Source organism: Podarcis gaigeae (assembly GCF_964106915.1).
Source record: "Podarcis gaigeae genome assembly, chromosome: 5".
Taxonomy (NCBI): domain Eukaryota; kingdom Metazoa; phylum Chordata; class Lepidosauria; order Squamata; family Lacertidae; genus Podarcis; species Podarcis gaigeae.
The window spans coordinates 24,305,690-24,324,124 of record NC_139681.1 but is presented as its reverse complement, the minus strand read 5'-3'; the positions used below and the strand labels follow the sequence as shown (position 1 = coordinate 24,324,124).

Here is an 18,435-nt window from a genome sequence, read left to right as displayed (position 1 = left end):
TTCAGTATTCCATTAGTACATCCATCAAAACTTATTTACACTATTGAATTTATTTTAATGCTGCCAGCATTTTCAGCTGTACACAGTTATTTCCCATATATTCAATAAACGTTGTCGAACGTATGTTCTCCTTGTTCTCTTATTTCATATGTTAAGTCTGCAAGCTGCACATAGTCTGTCAACTTAAGTTGCCATTCTTGTTTAGTTGGGACCTCTCTCGTTTTCCATGCTGGGGCTAACGAAACACAGGCCACACACATAACCGTTTTTGACACCTGGTGTCAAAACTGCCTAGCTCTTCTGTGACTCAGGTTTACTAATTCCATTGGCCTACTCCCCTTCAATCCATCCCCATCTTCATTTGCTTCATTGCTAATGCTGGCTGGTTACTAACCCAGCAAGGCCTCATTGTCCATCACCCTGCTTCTATTTGTCCTGCAGCCCAGTGATATGGTTCACCCCACCAGGAACCAGGGGGCTCATGAGCTCTTAGGATCCTGCCCCCTTTCCTCTCTCAGGCTTCCAGAGTATGGATAAAATGCAGGTCCCGAGCCTGGGTTGTGTGTGTGTGTGTGTGTGTGAGAGAGAGAGAGAGAGAGAGAGGAGAACTCTTTGGGGACCTTCCCAGTGAAAGTCCCATCCTGAGGACAACCTGAAGATCAGCCTGACAATCCTGAAGTCAGAGATGGAGTGACCTCAGAAAGCAAGGCAGATGCAAGGGACTGACAACCTTCTTCTAGTGGGGCTCCTGTGCTTTTGAGAGGCGGACAACAGAGGAGCCGCTGGCAGTGCAGCTGTTAAGGATTCCACCTTGCCTGTCCCCTTGCACGGCAGAAGGGGGAAACGCTTTGGTGTAAGGACATGTAATGATTCATCAAGTTAAAGTCGTTGATATCTTTCAAAATACCCATTTCCTTAATGGCTCCTCCTGTACTTAATGTCTTTAATAAAGATTTCATCCTTTTAAGGATCTGGCAGTACATTTTGGCATTCGTCTCCGAGCTGACTTCTTCTTTCTCACTGGGACCAGAATGTCTTTTTCCTTTACGTGGGAGTGGGGTGGGGAATAAGAGGAATAATTATTTTAAAGCAATTGTACTAGGTCCTCTTGGACAGGGAATGGAGGAAACAGACTCAAGATACAGACAGGCAGTGTAATGTGTTCAATGGGACTTACTTCCAGGCAAGGGAATACAGGGTGGAAATGAGTGGTGTGTAGTCAGTAGACTAGTGAGACTAGGCTAGTCCCACAAATGTTCCCGGTAAATTAGAGTATTAAAGCCTGTTGCCTCCTTCCTAAGGCCTGGGAAGCTTCTGTCTGGTTTAGACGGAGGCATGCTGCTCTGATGGGGTCTAATAGCCCTCCCATCACCTTCTGAAAACCAGGCTTTGAGAAGGAGGCAGGAGGACTCCAGCATCTTGTTGGAGGCCTAGCGCCTCCTCCCCAAAGCCCAAGAAGCTTCTGTCAAGCTTAGGGAGGGAGGTGTGATGCTTGTGATGTCACAAAGTCGCCCCCCATCACCCTTACAAGCTGCCCCATCGAGCCTTAACTTTTCCCCTCTGGAAAATTTTACCACATACCACTGAGACAATCATCTACATATATCCAATCAAGGATCCCCATCAGCAATGCTGGCAAAGACCTTGACCCATGACTGTGGAGTATTATTTATTTTTATTTACTAAGTCTTATACTCCACATTTCTTCTGTCATGAAGCTTAAGACAATGCACATGGGATTCCGGGGCAATCTTGTGGGAATGTTGTGGATACTAGGAGAGGATATATTGATTAAATATTATCCTTCCTCACTCATGCTTGTGAGACAGCAGCAGAATATATTCCCCAGCATATAGCAGGAAGCTAGTTGGTAGATTGGTTTGAATCTCTTTACTTAAGCAATCCAATCTGGCTTTGTCCAGATTGGGTATTGTTCCTGGTAATAATACCTTTATTGTCATTGTACAACCTATATACAATTAAATTAAACGAGCCTCCCCCCCAAACACTCAATCTCTAATTGAACAACATACCACCTCACAAGTCAATTTCGCTATGTTATTTTCCATTCAACAGCCTAACAGCCAACGGATAGAAGCTATTTTTTAGCCTGTTGGTACGGCTGATTATACTTCTATATCTCCTGCCCGAAGATAGAAGATTAAAGAGGTGATGCCCGGGCTGTGAGTCATCCCTGATAATTTTTCTCGCTCTCCTAAGGCAATGATCCCTTGTGATGTCATCTAGCGGACTCATGATATCATGTGCTGTATTCACCACCCTCTGTAGAGACTTTCTGTCTGTGGCTGTCAGGTCAGCATATCACACTGTGATACAATATGAAAGGACACTTTCTACTGTGGACCGGTAAAAGGAGCTCATCAATTGTTGTTTAACATTATTCTTTCGCAAGACCCTGAGGAAATGGAGTTTCTGTTTGGCCTTTCTGACCACCTGAGTTATGCTGATTTCCCAAGTGAGGTCCTCACTAAGGTAAGTCCCCTTTTATTCCTCCTAAAAAGAATAAAGACACAACAATCCTCTTTTAAAAGTACTAAGAAGTTTACTTACGTTCAGTTCACAGTTGGATATCTGAAGGCAGGCTTTAGCTTAGAGTTACAGAAAAGGGTTTGAGTTCATCCCATATGGGAATGAGCCCATGTCCTGGTGGCTGAGAGCCAGCAGGCAGCAAAATACATCAGTATCACAAGAGCATGGCATCAAGAAGAAGAGTCAAAAGAGGAAGATCGCTGCATGACCAGCCCCTTTTATGGGGTCTCCCAGGGTCATGTCCACCTACCTGGTCACACGCTGGGGGAGGAAGCTCCAGACCAGGTGTGACAGGAAGTCCTCCTGGCTGGAGTAACACCCCCCCCGCCGCACGTCCACTCTGGGCAAACAAGAACTTGACTGCTTATGTTACATCCCACAAATCTCCCATCCGAACACTGGCTAGACCAAGATCTGCTTGGCTTCAACAAAACAGGGTACAATGTGCCCTTAGGCAGTGCTGGTATTTATTCTACCTGCTCCTTTTCCTCATAACTTGGGGGGTTGGTTTGTGCATGGTTATGCATTATGACAGCTCCAGCATCCATTGGAGACCCCAGAACTAAGTCTACAGGTAGAGCTTCCACATCAGCTCATATGCAGTGCTTTTCAGGCATAAAATACCCACAAGTCACTTCAATAGAAAGTCTTGATTTAAATACAATCAAGAGAATAGTCACAGGATCATCTCTAAAAATGCCATGAAAACCTACCAAAGATGAAACAAAATTCAGTGTGGCAACATGCCGACCATTCAACGTGTTATAAATTCTGTTAGGTTACCTTGCAGTAAGATACCGTGGATAATTAATAGGGATGAATGGAAATGCAAGCAACACTTTAAAAGGGTTTTGGCAGAAAGGGGCATGAATGCATTACCACTCTTCTCTGCTGATCCTCTGGAGTGGATTAAGACATATGGAACAGATTCAGCAACTGATTCTTGGCATGTGCTGAGAGACCCATAGTGCCTAGGCCCCCATAAACTTGCTCCAAATTCTTCAGCATGTAGATGAAATGATGATACCACTGCCCTCCCTTGGGCACTGGAGACTTTGCAGTGCACGCCTCCCCACGCCCAATAATTAATCTTTCATATTCGGCTACATAAATTGCATTTAATAGTCTCAGAACTAAAAATACAACGGCTAGCTTATGCACGTCTCTGTAAAATCTCATCAGTAACAATAGGAGACTCAAATGTATTTTGTGTTAGCTTAGAACTAACCTTTGCGACTCATTACCAATTCGATCAAAGCCTCTCTTGCTAGGAAGTCGTCTTTCCTTCATGGCAACCAAGCTGTCTTTATTCACCTGTGCTTTCTGACAGGACCTTCAGTTTTCATGGAGGCTATATGTGCCTGCCTTCATATAACCACACCTATTCTCTCCCTACCTGTAAAAGTTGCTTCAAAACAGCTTTTTCAGCCAACTTCAACACCTTATGCAAAGAATCGGGTTTCCTGATTACCGTATTTAACCAAGTGACGTTTTCCAGCATTGTGGGCATTCTGATCATGCTTCAGGTGCAGGCGCAGTGTCATAAACAAGCATTCTGGAAAGTCATGTTAAGCAACCAGTAGGATGATTGATAGGTCTCGTGCATCCAAAACATGCAGAAACTGGCTTTGGCAGTCAGACTGAATGGATGATGCAGTGGAAGGAGAAGCAGGGAACTTCTGCCGCTCACGGAACAAAGTGTCTAGTGACTCTAATCTTATGACACCTTCATGGCGCACAACTGCCTTCTGGCTTAAAAGACTTTTGACATGTGCTGTTGACATGGGCAGGCAGAGGACAGATGCACAGATATGTCCCTCACACATTTCAGTCATTTTCATCAGTGCCTTCTCCAGTATCACGGCAAGTTAAAAAAAGAGATTAACACTGCGACCAGAGATTTTGAATGTTGCAATAACTTCCCATATGTTAGCTCAGCCCAACAATCCAGTGAGGTAGGTGCAGTTGTGTAAGTTTAAAGAACAACCACGGCACTTTTACATACGGTACATGCAGTCTTTTCCTCCCTTTTTTTCCTAGAGGAAAGGGTCTCATGGATTCGGAAGCTGCCTTTTAATGAGCCAGACCCTTGGTTCATCTTGTCCAGTGTACACGAAGTGGCAAGGGCTGTCCAGGATTTTGGGCAAATAGTATTCTTAGCCCCACCTGGAGAGGACAGGAATTGAAGGCAGGATCATCTTCATTCAAAGCAGGTGCTTTGCTACTTGGGTCATGACAATTCATGTGAAAATTGGGGGGGGGGATGGGATAGATTTCTAGTTTCATTTAGGTAACCTTATCTGCAATGTGAAAAGGCTTGTCAGTCTGGCAAGTACAGTGGTACCTCTGGTTACGTACTTAATTTGTTCCGGAGGTCCGTTCTTAACCTGAAACCTTTCTTAACCTGAAGCACCACTTTAGCTAATGGGGCCTCCTGCTGCTCCACACCACTGCTGCACGATTTCTGTTCTCATCCTGAAGCAAAGTTCTTAACTCAAAGTACTATTTCTGGGTTAGTGGAGTCTGTAACCTGAAGCGTTTGTAACCTGACAGGTACCACTGTATTCTCTCTCTCTCTCTCTCTCTCTCTCTCTCTCTCTCTCTCTAACACACACACACCTATCTCCTCCTCCTCCTCCTCCTCTTCTTCTTCTTCTTCTTCTTCTTCTTCTTCTTCTTCTTCTTCTTCTTCTTCTTCTTCTTCTTCTTGTCATCTGTCTCGGAAGACAATGGAGGAGTGTCCCTTTGGGGGTGAAGTCAAACTGTTGGAAGGTCCTCTCCATCATTATATAATCATCATTTTCTTTATTTATACTCCACCTTTCAGGACAACTCCTTACAAGTAGCTTACAGCTTCCAAAATATATAACTTCATGTAAAACAAAATAGAAAACAGCATCGATACAACCTCTTCTTAAAACTGTCTCAGTCTCAGGTGACGACAAATGGGACTTCCTTCTTGCCTCCAACACACAATGCTTTTCCAGTGGTTCAGTGGTTCAGCTGTCAATCACTGAATATTGAGACTGGCAAGAACTGACTGGCAAGCAATAAATAAATAAATAAATATGTACATGTGTGAACCTGGCAACCTGCCCTTTTAGGACCGTGGATCCATTAGATGACTTTTTTTTTAAGACTGGTGCCAATGGCTTGAGGCACATAGCAGCCCTGGGAGAGGTTGGGACCATAGTAAGGGCAAATGATTAAAAAAAAACCCGTACAGCCTCCCTCCAGCTATGGTTCTATCAGACTGCCCCAATTACTTTAGATCAGCTTCCCCCAATTAAGGGTCTTTCAGATGTTGCGGGACGCCAGCTCTTATCAGCCCCTGTTAGCATGGCCAAAAAGATCAGCGATTATGGGAGTCATGGGACAAGAACATCTAGAAGGTAACAGGTATGGGAATACTATTCTGAACGATAAATTACACAAATGCTAATAATCACAAAGAGCACTATGTGTTGCGCAGCTCTGAATGTGAAAGGACTCTAATGTTTGGGGAGTCTATCTGGAGCGGAACAAAGGAGCAATCTACCCAGTAGTCCTTGTGACACCTTGTGGCTGAAAAAAAATACAGCTTGAGCGTGGAAAATGGTTTTTCTTTTACACAACAGCCTCTCCTTTTAGTTGACTTAAAAATAAAAATAAAAGAATGACTAATTTCCTTTGATTGCCTGGGGACTATCACTTGAAGTGCATGTTCCATTTTAAAGGTAGATTTGCCGAGTCTGACAGTTGTCCTGGCAGGTGTCAAAAGGTCAGGTATCCACGCTGATTCCTTTAGAAGCATCAAAGTAATCTTTGATACCATGGGGACAGCCAAGTGCATGATTCATAATTAATACATTTTCTCAAGGAACTGAGCTGTTCCTGCTTATGAACTGATTTCTGAGTGATCTGGGCTTGTATCACATTCATAATCTTCTCCCAGGCCTTTGGCCAATTAAACAACCAATGTCCTTTTAAACTGGGCGTGTTTTGTTTGTTACTATGGGTTAACACTCACCTTTTTGCCCTGCTCTTTCAAGGCAGATGTCTGCACTTTAATGCTCCATGTCCGTGTGTGTGTGCCACAAGCTTCCCCCACGAAAATCCACTCTTTAAAGATGAATTGGAGCAAAGACAATTTCCCACGGATTGCTGTTTGCTCCAATTGAGTTTTAAAGAGCAGCTTTTCGTGAGGAAAGCTCCAGACTGCAGTGCTTCCCAAACCTGGGTCTCCAGCTGTTTTTGGACTGCAACTCCCATCATCCAGCAAGACCGCTGGTCAGGGATGATGTGAATTGTAGTCCGAAAGCAGCTGGAGACTGAAGTTTGGGTAACACTGCTCCAGAGCAAAACAGGATGCTCATACGCAGAGCTTTAATTTGTGGACCATGCCTAGAAAGAGTGGAGGAAAGTTTAGTAAAAACACTTTATGTACCAGTTGGTCTTCATCTGCTGTTTCCCTTCCAGAGCTATGAGCCCTTTCTGCTGTTCTCTCGACGCATGATCTTTTACATGCTTCTCCGCCACTCAAACTTGGCACCAAAGCTGTGGGAAACCTGCACAAGTGTGTCTGACCTCGTACTCTTGTGGAGAGCTCATGAATGGATTCTGGTGCTGTGATTAACATCTGGAGGGCTGCCATAAATCAAACTGTATATACTTAAGAAGGCTGGGCTAGTCTAATGGGAAACAATGTGCAGGAACGATGAAAAAAATTAACCTGGGGTAGTTCAGATCAATGCAATCATATGATGCATCCCTTAATGTTCTGATCAGTGCCACTACGATAAGGATCACAGGAACTATCCAAATCTCTCTCTCTTAAAAAAACCACCATGGTCCCAAAGATATCTGACCGAAGCCTCTTGGGTTTTTAAAGGCTAATTGGCTGCAAAGATTGAATTGTTTTTGGCTGGTGAACATGCTCTCCATTGGGTGGAATAAACTCTGCTCTTTATAGGATATTTTCAGCTGAAAATGTTTTTTTTTTAATTTTTTTGCTGCTATCAGATATTTGCTGATGGTTTGAATATTTGCTAAAGGGTCGCTGAATTTGATTAATGACTACGTTTAATTTTAAGATTCATTTTTTATGTTTGTTTTAAGTTCTTTTCATTAGTTTGCCAAATGAAATATAGGTATGCGTTTCAAGCACATTCTGTCTATTCCACTGCGGTATGCTAAATGCAATCATTGGGTTGTAGCCAACCATGTCATCCCATTAGCACAATAACTTCAATCAATACAATTTTTCCTGTATTACTATCTTCCAAGCTCAGAGCAACCAGCTGTTTATCATGGGAATGCCCTGACTTTAATATCTCCATGCTGCCTTAATTCTTGGCAATGCTGAATTAAACTGGTTACTAATTCTATATCTATATAATAGGTATCGCCCAACCCAGCCTCTTCATACTATGAATAGTGGGACAACTTTGCACCCAGCAATGGATGAGGTACAGGGAACAGACATGTGTACAAATTTTGTTCAGCCAGTTCAGTGTGGAGGCACAACTCTGGTTGTTAGAAAGCAGAGGTGGGGAAAATTGTCACCTTCAAACAATACAACTCCCATCATCCATGACTATTGGCCCAGGTGGGAGGGACTGATGGGATATGGAGTCCAACAACATCTGGAGGGCCACGGGTTCCCCATTCCTCCTCTAGACCAAACCTTCAGGGCTACTAGGTCCAGAGTGGCAAGGGATGGAGTCTATTTTGAACTTGCCTGCCTCGCTCACCCAAAACTAATAGAGGGAAGGTGGATGGATCTGGAGAGGCCTCCCTCAAGGCATAACAGGGTGAGCAGCAGTGAGGAATCAGAATTTGCTGGGTCACCTCATCTTGGGACTTAGATGCTGAGCACAATTCAGAGTGTTAGTGCTGACATTTAAAGCCCTAAATGGCCTCAGCCCAGTATGCCTGAAGTAGCATCTCTAACCCCATCATTCAGCCCAGACACTGAGGTCCAGCTCCGAGGGCCTTCTGGTGGTTCCATCACTGTGAGAAGTGAGGTTACAGGGAACAAGGCAGAGGGCCTTCTCGGCAGTGTCGCTCACCCTGTGGAATCCCCTCTCATCAGATGTCAAGGAAATAAACAACTATCTGACTTTTAGAAGACATCTGAAGGAAGCCCTGTTTAGTGAAGTTTTTAATGTTTGATGTTTTATTGTGTTTTTAATGTTCTCTTGGGAGCTGCCCAGAGTGGCTGGGGAAACCCAGCCAGATGGGTGGAGTATAAATAATAAAGTTGTTGTTGTTAGATGTGGAGCATTGACACCTGCAGCCTCAACCCAGTGAGCTACCTGCACTGGTGGAGGTTTAGTTCAAGTTAAGGCACTTGAATATTCTGTTGGACTTGTACACCCATTCAACTTGGAGTGAGGTCAATCGAAGACAGTAGGGCTTCCTTCTGAGCAGACATGTGCAGGACTGCACTGTTAATGTAGTTGTAATGGAGATGTGTAATGGAGATGTGCCCCTTGTCTAGATTTTTAAGTTTAGATCAGTGCTTGGGAAATAGGTCTGCAGGCAACTCAATGGACCTTCCCTGTTCAGAGGCAAACTACATGCAGAGGGGGACAGTTAAAGTTGGAGGGTTGTGGTCTGCTGATCAGGGTATTGGTACATCTAGCATCCTGCTCTCACAATGGCCTACCAGTTGCCTAATGGGAAGCTTAAAAGCAGAACCTGAGCACAACAACACTCTTCCCTCTTGTGGCTCCCAGCCATTGGCATACAAACCCACCCAGTTTATACACAAACACACGTCCCCCATTAGGAAGCTCACGTACTGAAGCCACAGCGCGCAGCTGTTACTTTCTCCCAAGGTACCTTTGGGAAAGTTCTGCTCTGCGACCTCTGCACCTGCACCATCCCCCTAAGTGCTAAGAGTTATGTTTAGCCTACTAATAGCGTGTCAAGAAACAAACAGCCCTGTCTCGTCCAGCATCTGCTAAGGCTTGCTTACCCCGCAGGGATCTCCTCGGTGTGGTTGTCAGAGGGACAGAGATCATTTTGTTCCCACCTGACGTGATCAGCCTTCAAGGTTACCAACAGATTATTTAAAGATGACTTGGCACGGCCCCTTTGGTTTCTCATGTTGGTGACAGAATGTCATTTCCTTTACTGGAGGGCTGGAGCGCACCTTTGTCCCAGCATGTCACCATCTCTTCAGAATCAGAGATGGGACCCTCAAGTTCTGAAAGAGCTTCAGTCTGGAGATTGGCTAAAACTGGCTAATGCGAGTCTCTCTGCAGGTCTATTTTATTGTCAGAGAGCATCATCTCTATTTATGAATGCCTTTTATGGTTGGCAAACAACACCCATTTACAGTGAAAGATTTCCTGGTTCTCACCCCATTAATGAACACACCTCTCTTTTTAATATGTTTCCTTGTTCCCAATCAATTCAAATAATACTTGTTTTACAAACGAAGACTAAAACCAAGCTCCCCCACCCTTCTGCTTCATAAAAGGAAACTTTCTTTAATATAAAGAAATTATTGATATAAACACATACAAAATATATTAAAAGGGATAAGTGTAACCAATACAAATGCAGCAGAAATAGAAAAAAACCACCACAAATAACATGAAAACACAGTGCAGAGGAAAATCTGAAAACAACTTGACAGTACAATATGACACAATACAATAAAAGGAAACTTGAAATATTAGGGAATGGAACATGCAAGAGAGGAAAAGGCTAGGAAGAGAGGCTGTGATGGAGCCTTTTCCTCTGAGCCACAAACAGTCTGATCTGGGAAACAAGGTTTTGAGGGAGCATTTTCTGTGTGAGATAGGCAAAATGATAGGATATTGGGTAGTGATGAGGGCATAGGAAAGCAAATTCTCATTCAGGTACAGGAGTTTGCACTCGCAGAACAAACTTGCAGATAAGTGTGCTCAGAGAATTGTGTTCAGCTGGGAATTGCTGTGGATTGTGACTGGGATCATGTCCCTTTCTGGTGCTCCTTGGCTGATTTTTCTTCACACTAAAAGCCCTACTGGAAAAATTAACTAATAAACTGAAACTGACACGGGGACAAACAGAAGAAGACAACTTCACCCTGGTATGGCTCCCCTTTATCACATACACAGCCCAACAAGACAATGACAATAACCCACCAACAGCATACAAATCAATATGGCTAACCTGATCCAAAACACCCACCCACCCCACTCACACACGAAAACAAAGATCACCACAGTCAATCACAAACAAACAATCACACCCTAGGCCAACCCCAAACTCTCTCACCACCAAAGGAACACAAGTGAACAACACAAACAACGCTGACACCAAACTCTACATACATTAAGCATAACAGAAACACCACCACCTCACCCCACCCCCATCCATCTTCCCTCCCTCCACCCCCTTTCTTTTTCCTTTTTTTCCCCTTCTCCCCCTAATGCCTCAACAAATGAAATGGATTTGTAAAAATGTTACATGGGGGGGGGGGGGGGAAATACGAGGCATTACACTTCTGTAAAACAATAAAATCCTAAATAAAATATACGCGAATGGAAAATGAAAAAAAAAAAAAAGTGATCCATTGAAAGGCCCTCAAGCACACACAATCAACTAGCATGAAGGGTAGTCTGGTATTGTATAGTGGGGATAAGGGAAGGCACAGTGGTGGGAAGTCCAGGGTTCCATACCTTTAAAGGAACCGGGAGCAGGTGAAGAATTACCTGACACCCTGGAGAGCCACTAGCAGTTGGACTAGACAACTGCCCCCTCCTTTCTTTAACATGTTTTAGAGCGTGAAGGACGGATGGTAGCTGGAGGGCGGGTGGGTGAAGGGGCAGCTGCTGGAGCTCAGTTGCTGTGCCGCCGAAGCTGTTGGCAAGACCAGAAACAAACAAAGTTCAGAAGTTAAAAACTCTAAAAAGAAATGAGAAAGGGTGGTGGTGGACAGAGAAGAGCAACCCCCCCCCCACCAAAAATTGTAAGCTCTTCCCCATCAATCACATTGGTTCCAATTCTGAACCGTTTTATCACACCCCTTTTATATCTCTGCTGGTTTCAGTCTAAATGCCCCACCCTTAAATTCCACCAAAGTGGAATGAAATGAGTCCAGCCAGTTAGCTAGATGAACAGATCTGGTCTAAAACAGCTTCCTAAAGGCAGGGTATAAATTCTCTTTTACATAATTGCTCAAATAGCTTTATCAATAAGTTCATTGGGTCACTCTCTCTCTTGCTGAATAAGCAAGCAGAGGATGCTACAGGCTGAGCAAGCTCCCCAGTTTTATTTCCCAGCCAGTGTGGTTATTTGTGAATGGAGGAAATAAAGGCCATTTAGTTATCAGTCAAAACAGACTTGGCTGTCCCTTAACTTTGCATAGACATTGACAATGTGGGACGATCCCCTGCTCTGACTCCCAGGCAAGCACAAGAGCAGAGAGATATAGTGAAACATTAATAGTCATTATTGCACTATTAAAACAGCATATAAAATTCCCGTTTGTGCAGTATAAACCATCTGGAAAGGTAGACTGCATCTGAATTATGCCTCTCCCCCCCCAAGCCATGTTTAGTATTACCTTTTGGAATAGGACCCATTATACATACAATCTATAATACAGTGGTACCTCAGGTTACAGACGCTTCAGGTTACAGACTCCACTAACCCAGAAATAGTACCTTGGGTTAAGAACTTTGCTTCAGGATCAGAACAGAAATCATGCTGTGGTGGCAGCAGGAGGCCCCATTAGCTAAAGTGGTACCTCAGGTTAAGAACTGTTTCAGGTTAAGAACGGACCTCCAGAACGAATTAAGTTCTTAACCTGAGGGACCACTGTATGTCAATGAGACAAATTTATTTAAGGGGTAGCTTATCCTACATGCATGCCCACCAGGGAGCCAGGATTGGTTCCCAGTTACCGTCAGGCCAAAGCCAGATGTTTCTGCTATATAATCTGTGGAATAACCATTAGACACAGAATAGTTCATTTATCAGTTTTGCTCACATAAGAATGATCCTTACTTCAGCACTAGGGGATGGCGGACAGCGGATTACAAAGAGTTCAACAATATCTATGGTTATCTACTGTCACCTTGTGTTTAAAAAATATAATTGCACTTAAGACCCCATTACTGTGAGAGGTAAACCCTGTAATGTAGAAAACCAGCTTGCAAAACACGTATGTCTTTTAAAAAAAATCATTGAATTAGCTAATGTGTATTAATTACTACAGCATGTGTCTGTTTTCCCCCTGAAATATATAAAACATGCCTTTTGGGCTTATATATGATTTTTTCATATCAAATTAAACAAACAAAAGAAGTATCTGCAGTCATCACAATAAAGCTTGATTATGATGACCTTTTGGGCTCTTGCTGAAAGAAAGGCATTTAGACTTCCCCATATTTTGTTAATTTCACATATTGTTGCACATATGGTTATGCAATAAGGCTAAGGAATGTAAAATGCAATTCCTGTCAGGGAAGAAACCTTCAGTCATGTAGCCCTTTGACTATTTTCCAGACATTGTTGATGCATTGCACTATTTTTTGCTGTAACATTCTGTCTCCCTGGATTAGCTCTCAATATTTTTCCCATGCACGGAGATGTTTACCAGACATAAAAATGTTGATTTAGTTTACAAGACTTCTTGATCGATGACCCTATGACCTGAGGATGGATACCTGGCTAGATCTGGAGGGTAGTCATTTCTGACAAAAATGTGTTTTTCCTGTATCTGTATACACAAGAATCCTGTGGAGACAAAGCATGACATTCCAGCTGAATTGCAGCTCCTAGACAACAGAGAATGTTTGTGTTGTAAATGAGACTGATGTCATTCCAGTCAATATTGTTTTCCCCAGTAGGGGGTGCACATGTCTTTTTATTTTTTATTTTGTGCTGGCGGTGGGGAACATTTCATCAATATACTTGTTTCTGTTCCTAGTAAAAGATCATTTCTGTATAAAAAGGGGTTTGAAAAGTATCTCTGCGGAATGCAGATTAGATAAAACTAAAGTTGACTCAGATATTTCCTAATTCAAACAAGACTTTGCCAGCTTCATGCAGTCTCATAAGGTCCTAGTTGGCGCTGTGGGTTAAAGCCTCAGCGCCTAGGACTTGCCGATCGAAAGGTTGGCGGTTCGAATCCCTGCGGCGGGGTGTGCTCCCGCTGCTCGGTCCCAGCGCCTGCCAACCTAGCAGTTCGAAAGCACCTCCGGGTGCAAGTAGATAAATAGGGACCGCTTACCAGCGGGAAGGTAAACGGCGTTTCCGTGTGCGGCTCTGGCTCGCCAGAGCAGCGATGTCACGCTGGCCACGTGACCCAGAAGTGTCTCCGGACAGCGCTGGACCCTGGCCTCTTAAGTGAGATGGGCGCACAACTCCAGAGTCTGTCAAGACTGGCCCGTACGGGCAGGGGTACCTTTACCTTTACCTTTATTCCTAGGATGAGGTAGAATTCAACCAGGTGTGGAGGGGAGACCTACCCCTCCTTCTAGAGACATCGCTGGCAACATATCTGTGCTTGACCAACTCTTTAGACATGTAAATAAGGTGTCTAACAGGTTGGTGAGACCCATTAACCCAACAAAGGACTGGTTTGACCACTTAGTAGTTCCCTCTGCTATACACTCCCATCCTACAGATACAAAATGAAAGGCTTAAAGGTGACCCACAGCATTATCCATTCCCCCAACCCTGTAACAATAAGCTTGACTATAAAGTTCAGTTGCTACATGTGCTTGACAAATGGGACCCACAACAAAATGTTGCAGTGTTGAGTGCTCCTGTTCTTGCTGCCTGCCTGCCTGCCAGCCAGCCATGCCTGCCTGCCTTCTTTCAAGATACTCCATTCCACTTTCCCTCAAGCTTCCCATATTTCCCACTCCGAACTGTCAATCAGCATGCAGTACCTGCTGAGCATGCTCAGGGCACACAGAGATGTTTTTGTACTTCTAAACCAATCGATGATGATGATAATTTATTACTTATACCCCGCCCATCTGGCTGGGTCTCCCCAGCCACTCTGGGCAGCTCCCAACATAATATGGAAAACACGATAAAACAGCAAACATTAAAAACTTCCCTAAACAGGGCTGTCTTCAGATGTCTTCTAAAAGTCAGATGGTTGTCTATTTCCTTGACATCTGATGGGAGGGCGTTCCACAGGGCGGGTGCCACTACCAAGAAGACCCTCTGCCTGGTTCCCCGTAACCTCACTTCTTGCAGGGAGGGAACCTCCAGAAGGCCCTCGGAGCTGGACCTCGGTGTCTGGGCTGAATGATGGGGGTGGAAATGCTGGGCTGAGGCCAGCACCAACACTTTGAATTGTGCTCGGAAATGTAAAGGTAAAGGTAAAGGTACCCCTGCCCGTACGGGCCAGTCTTGACAGACTCTGGGGTTGTGCGCCCATCTCACTTAAGAGGCCAGGGGCCAGCGCTGTCCAGAGACACTTCCGGGTCACGTGGCCAGCGTGACATTGCTGCTCTGGCGAGCCAGAGCCGCACACGGAAACGCCGTTTACCTTCCCGCTGGTAAGCGGTCCCTATTTATCTACTTGCACCCGGAGGTGCTTTTGAACTGCTAGGTTGGCAGGCGCTGGGACCGAGCAGCGGGAGCGCACCCCGCCGCAGGGATTCGAACCGCCGACCTTTTGATCGGCAAGTCCTAGGCACTGAGGCTTTAACCCACAGCGCCACCTGCGTCCCCGCTTGGAAACGTACTGGGAGCCAATGTAGGTCTTTCAAGACCGGTGTTTTATGGTCTTGGTGGCCACTCCCAGTCAACAGTCTAGCTGCCATGACTGCGAGTTGATGCCTACCTCTTGCACCAATAGGGACATGTGATCCATACCAGGAGAATAAATTTGTTATTAGTATATATCCAACAATGATGGTCAGTTGATGGTCCTACACTCATGTTCTGAAATAGCATGTAGTCTAAAGCATACTTTTTGCACCCCTAATGCACCATTTTTTGTCAGTCATGTCATGGTTTATGTGGGTACAATTTTGTAGCAGAATAATAATAATAATAAAAATAGTGTGTACAAACTCTGACTGTGGATGATAAATCTCTCCATAATAAGAGGACCTAGTCACATACAGGCTTCATTACATGAAGGCCAGAGTAAATTACCACTTGGTCACTTGCCTGTATTCACCGACAGAGAGAAGAACCAGAGGCATGTGAGATTTTTGTGTGTGTGTGGCAGTGCATACAACAAAGATTTGCTTTATTTCTGGAAAGAGAACAGGAAGTGGGAAGCCCAGCCTGCAAGTGAGTTGTGTTCACGGAAGGTGAGATTTGCCAGGTCCCAAAGGTCATGTCCACAGGTGAGTCACTCCATAAGCCTTATTGGGAGTGCCCCTAAGTATTTAATAAAATTAACCTGTCTCCTTAAATTAGTCACTTGTCCCCTTCCCCCAGTGTGTGTGTGTGTGTGTGTGTGTGTGTGTGAGAGAGAGAGAGAGAGAGAGAGAGAGAGAACTAAAATGCTACTTCCTCATCTTGATGAATACTCAGGACAAAAGGAACCATAACCAGCCTTCTTTTCCTCTTTTAATCTTTTTATTTCATTTTAGGGGGGACAGAATCAGTTGGTATTTTGAAACATCAGCCATAGTTGCTGGTTGTGCGATATAAGAGCGTAAGAAGATTATACTAGTTTGTGTTTCCTGTGGAAATCAAAGCACAGGTAACCACTTAATGAGCTAATCTCATAAAAAATCAATTAAAAAGTTGCAACAAATGGTCCAGACACAAGTTATATATAAAATTCATTTGGCTTTCAAGGTTGTCATTTAGAAAAGAAAGTCTCTCCCCCTTGCCCTAAACACAAATGTTTCACAGTACATGTGATTATTCCTCAGAGGAATTTCTTCCGTAAGGGGTCGCCCAGACTGTTTCTCCCACAATCCAGCTTGTAATATTATTTTTGCTCACCAAGCTATTTTATTTTATTTTTAATAAAAAAGCCTTACATAAATTAAATCTTTCGGGGACATGGCAAAGGTGTGGAAGTGATTGAAGTGCAATGTGAATCACAAAAAAACCCCCCAAAACAATTTGTCAGATATGGCAACCACATTGAATGAAGGAAAGAAATAAACAGCAGCAAAGCACTGAATGAAATACCAATGTCATAAAAATACCTGAATCAACATTTGACTGTACAAATGCCCAGCGTTCCCTGCAAGGAATCACTGATTGTTAAACCACACCAGGAATTGTAGCTTTGGGAGGGGAATCAGGGTCTCCTAACAACTCTGAGCACCCTTAAACAAACTACAGCTCCCAGAATTCTTTGGGGGAATCCATCACTGTTTTAAATGCATGGTGTGAATGTGGCCTTTGGGGAGGCTCTGGCTCCCAGACATTCTGACTCATGGGCTCTATTAATGCAATAATGTATGTCAGACAGGCTAATTTAGGGAAGATAGGTTTCTTTTGTCTTCAGTTTTAATCTTCCATAGTGAAGGCCTTTGAAGATTTCTCTGATTCTTGTCTATTCCTTTTGCTTCATGTTGAAACCTAAAAAGGGGCCTCAGTACTTTCTCCTAATCATTCTCACTTTTCCCAGCTCTTCTTTTCTTTTCTTTCTTTCTTTCTTTCTTTCTTTCTTTCTTTCTTTCTTTCTTTCTTTCTTTCTTTCTTTCTTTCTTTCTTTCTTTCCCCCTCTCTCTCCCTCTCCCTCTCCCTCTCCCTCCCTCTCTCCTTCCCATTCTGCTCAACTAACTGGTAATGAACCATCTGAGAAACCTTGTTTGGAATTTCCCAGTCCTGCTTTCAGAGAAATAGTTCCAGCTTAATCCTGTTTCGCCATAGTGCCTTTCCTTAAGCATATTAGCTGGCAAGGCTCTCTTGCGGCCTCCACAGTCTGGCTGGAGGTAGTGTGATGTCTATAATAAGGTCTGTTCAGTTTCTAAATCAGTCAAATCCTCTTGGCGCGTTACAAGTTACCAGTCACCTCAAGTAAACAGGTCACTGTTATTGAAGAGGACTTGGGATTTGTAACACATGCAGGAATTGACGTTGATGGGTCTTGGTGTCTACTTATCGGTCTGGGGAGTTCTACCACATGTTCTTTCCTCTAGGCCAATCTACCCCTTCCTGGTACCCTCCAGAGAGTAATGGCCAGTGGGGCAACGTGGCTGGGGCTGTGTTGCTCTCCTGGCTTCCCAACATTGTGTGTTGCTGCTGTTGACAGGGAGGGTGGAAGGGACATGGTAGTAGGAAGCTTGGATAAATGGTATCCTGTAGAATGGTGTGAGCAAGGGAGGATGAAGGTATTGCAGAAGAGCAACCCACCAAGGTACTTGCTTTCCGCATTGTAAGTTGTTCTATAAACCTTATGGTTCAGCAGGGGATACGGGTGGTGCTGTGGTCTAAACCACTGAGCCCCTTGGGCTTGTTGATCTGAAGGTTGGTGGTTCGAATCCCTGTGATGGGGTGAGCTCCCATTGCTCTGTCCCAGCTCCTGACAACCCAGCAGTTTGAAAGCACACCAGTGAAAGTAGATAAATAGGTACCACTGTGGCAGGAAGGTAAATGGCGTTTCTGTGTGCTCTGGTTTCCGTCATGGTGTTCTGATGCACCAGAAGTCGTTTAATCATGCTGGCCACATGACCCGGAAAGCTGTCTGTGGACAAACGTCGGTTCCCTCCTGAAAGTGAGATGAGCACCGCAACCCCATAGTCACCTTTGATTGGACTTAACCATCCAGGGGTCCTCTACCTTTTATGGTTCAGGACCCCAATATCTTATGGAATGCCTTTCGTAATGTGAACTTACTTAGACTCTTGGAGGATCATCTGAGGACCTCTTCTGAAGAAGTCTTGGAAGATGTTGATGGGGGAAAGAACTTTTACAATGGTGGCTCCCCATTTGTGGAATGTTCCCCAAGCAAGGTTTGCCTTG

General features: G+C 44.2%; 1 long non-coding RNA gene across 2 annotated transcripts; it reads left to right on the top strand.

The window, feature by feature from the left end:
* Positions 1-2,294: 2,294 nt before the first annotated feature.
* On the top strand, positions 2,295-8,767 carry LOC310845199. Of its 2 annotated transcripts, none has more exons than XR_014564569.1 (3): positions 2,295-2,493; positions 7,009-7,193; positions 7,931-8,767. It is a non-coding gene; the product is annotated as an uncharacterized lncRNA (long non-coding RNA). The 2 variants fall into 2 exon arrangements; XR_014564570.1 differs by lacking the exon at positions 7,931-8,767 and adding an exon at positions 5,822-5,949 and having other exon boundaries at positions 7,009-7,921.
* Positions 8,768-18,435: the final 9,668 nt, after the last annotated feature.